The sequence below is a fragment of the Nothoprocta perdicaria genome, unplaced genomic scaffold (genome assembly GCF_003342845.1).
Source record: "Nothoprocta perdicaria isolate Ctin4 unplaced genomic scaffold, notPer1 scaffold_248, whole genome shotgun sequence".
NCBI classification, from domain to species: Eukaryota; Metazoa; Chordata; class Aves; order Tinamiformes; family Tinamidae; genus Nothoprocta; species Nothoprocta perdicaria.
In genome coordinates, this window is record NW_020455475.1 from 396,403 (window position 1) to 399,808 (window position 3,406).

Sequence of the window (3,406 nt, forward strand, 5' to 3'; positions counted from 1 at the left end):
TGTCTTGGAGATATATGACCCTCTCGGTTCATTTGGAAGATATGTTAAATAAAATCCTTCCTGTCTGTCATTTCAGCATTCAAGGACTGAACAGGACCAATTCATGTTCCAGGGCACATGCAGTGTCTTTCATATATCATAACCATAAAAAAAATAAATTACAAAGCAGAGCAGAGATAAGGCACAGGTTTAGGCTGCCTTTTGAAGATTTATTAAAACAAACTGATATTTCTTATAACGTGCATGTAACCAGAATACATAATTGACAATGATAATCATTAACAGGTACTAATGTTATTTCAGAACAGAGGACGGAATGAGACAGACTAAACCTCCATGCATGCAGTAGAGGAAATCCAAACTGCGATAATTAAATGCAAATAAAGCCTGGGGGCAAAAATTCCTGTTCTCCCTAAGATAAGAGAAATGTATTTCTACCATCTATACTTCATTTATTTCTCTTGAAGACTCTAATTTGTTTTTAGGCTAATAGATCAAACATTCTTGTCACAGTTCATACAACTGTCTCAAATATGTGAGAAGTACCCGCCAGGCGAGGACCACCAGCAATTTTTATGATTTCTTTACACTACAAATATTTGGCAGAACTGAAATCACCCAATAAAATAAACCTGTGGATTCATCTGCAGTTTTAGACTCCAAGTATTCTTTGGACTCCTTCCCAAAATAACTGATGCTCATGATATTCCAATATCAAATGAAAATATGTCCTAATTTTCATGTCTCACTACCACCATCTGTTATTAAAGAGAAAGTCATCTTTTCCATAGCAGGCCAGGTGGCTTGGTGACACCCCTGCAGCCAAAACTCCGGTCCGGCAGAGCTTTCGGTATATCACAGTGCCAGACTGGTAGGACTCAGATCTAATGCAAAGGCAGAAACCTGGAGCAGCRATGGAGAAAGATCATTTCTTCCTCTACCAGCATCATCTCCCAACTACTACCCAAAGCTACAGAGAAAACTGGGACATGGGTGCTGTATATAGTAAACGGTATTATATACTATTATTCCCATTCAAGAGATAGGAAAGAAAAAGCTYAGAACTGTATTATGTATAAGAAAGGCATTGGGAAAAGGCTTAGGATCCTCTTTGCAAAAGTCTTATGAAAAAGAAATAAGTGAAAAATAGCATGTTTGAAAAATCAGTCTGCCACTAGTGTAACAGTAGAGTTCTTCACTGAAAGTCATTTAGTGCTATATGGATCTTATAGTCAACTATTTTTTTTTTTTTTTTTTTGGTGAGATTCACATCTGTTGGAGGATACTGGAGAAACTGATTTCTAGTCTTATAATCTTCTCCTCCTCACCAAGACATCCTAGGTCTGAATAGAGCAGGGCAGCAGCAGAGGCAGCTCCTCCGTGTTAGCACAAATTGTTTTCACTCCAGAGGTCTCAAGCTGCACATTTTTTTGCAAGTGCTACTTGCAGTAGGTCCTGTAAATGCCATAAAACACTGCAACATCTGGTACACGGTGTCAGTTTTACATGTTTTCCAGATGAAAGGAACATGGTTTTTGTTTCCACTGGTCTTCTGCTCTATAGTGCCCAATAGCCTTGTAAGTATTGCTTTTTAGGGTTATCACCCATTCTGATTTTGGTAAAACACCTTTCTTTTAATGAGACTTGTCTCACACCTTTTTACGCTAGTTGGTAYACTGGCTAGCATTGACTAGCTGGCAAAGAAAAGCCTCTCTAWTAGTGTAACACTGAATTAAAACATCTCTGTTTCCCATGGATTGAAATGACTTCTTTTTTATATTTATATAAGAACATAGCCACATGGTATGCACATCACATCAGAAAAGGAGGCAGATAGAATTGGTCAGAAATTTCCCTTTTTTTTTCTTTTTTATTGTCAAATCTGGTTTGTACAAAGACAATAATGTCCCTAGGAAAAAGCTGACTTCCCTGAAATGTTTCAGTTTTTCCTTAAAAGAACTGAAGCAAAGCATTTAATTTTAGGTCAATGTGATCTGAAAATTGTTCAGATCAGGTCTAAGCAAATTATAAATGCTGTAGGTCAAGTCAGCTTGACATGCATCTGCATTAGGCAAAGATATATGTACAATCTGGGAGCTCCATGACTGCTGAGGAGCAATGGAGAGTCAGTCGAATAGGAAGGCCCAGACCATAAAAGATGAAAAAAGATCATAAGAAAATCAAACAATAACTTCCAAGAAGTAAGTTGACAACTTTTGACTTAATATTGAAATAGAGTAAATAAAAAAAACCTAAATATTTCCCACATTCACAATAAAAATATGCATTTTTTTATTCTATTTTTATTCTTTACAGTAATTCAGTTTGAGGTCCCAAAAGTGAGGATGAAAAGGAATGTACTGGGGAGCCCAGAACTGGACACAGTCTCCAGATGTGGCCTCACCAGTGCTGAGTAGAGGGGGACGATCACCTCTCTTGACCTGCTACCTGCTACCTTGACCTGCTGGAGTTACTCTTCTTAATGTACCCATATGCTTGTTAAAATTAAAAATCATTCAAGGAAAGTGCTCTTTGAGGTAAGCTCTCTCCCAGGGTAAGACCTCAAAGGCATGGAAAACAAAACACAACAAAACAAAACAAAAAATAACCCTAGTAGGTGTCACATTCAAAACAACCCCAAAGATATGGTTCATTGCAAATTGCTCAGCTAATCCGCAGGGCTCATACTGCAAGATCTTGTAAGTGAAAAATGTTCATGTGAGTTCAAAAGGTGACACTGACTGCTTGTGTAGTGTAGAGGAGAAATCAAGAAAAGAAGTTTTTCTGAAGAATAGCAACTCATGGTAAGTTCAGCCCTGAGCATTTAGCCAGGACTGAGATGAGCTCTTTCTCAGTAAGTACTGACCTGATGTAGGCTACTGGGCTCTTACCCATGTAAGGTACAATGAGGGTAGAAACATAGAACAGAAGGGACCACTGCAGTCCTCTGTCCACAGAGAACCGAATCAAGTTGTTCTTCCTGATCCTCTTTGGGATGCACAGTGATCCCTTCAGAGCAGGAAAGGATGACTATCACCATCTAGATCTGCTCAGGTTCACCACCTCTGCCTTGGTCTTGGTCCAGGTCACTGGCAGCCCCACTGAATCTTTATTGTTCTTTCAGAAAAGCATCCCAGCTGTGATACTTTTTTTTTACAACAGGCCTGTAGATGGCTATAAGGTGCTGAGAGATGAGACGTTTTGCATCCTGAGTAGTAGGCCTTCTTCAGAAACATCTGAACTTGTGACCAGCGAACATTTGCCTGCAATTTGAAGGACTGGGAGTAGTGATCAAAATGGTATCTTCAAATTTTATCTTTCTATGCTCATGATGCCACAAATATAGTGTCATTCCTGGAGGTCTATACCAGGCCAATATTTGCTACAAAAAGGCTTTTCTCATTCT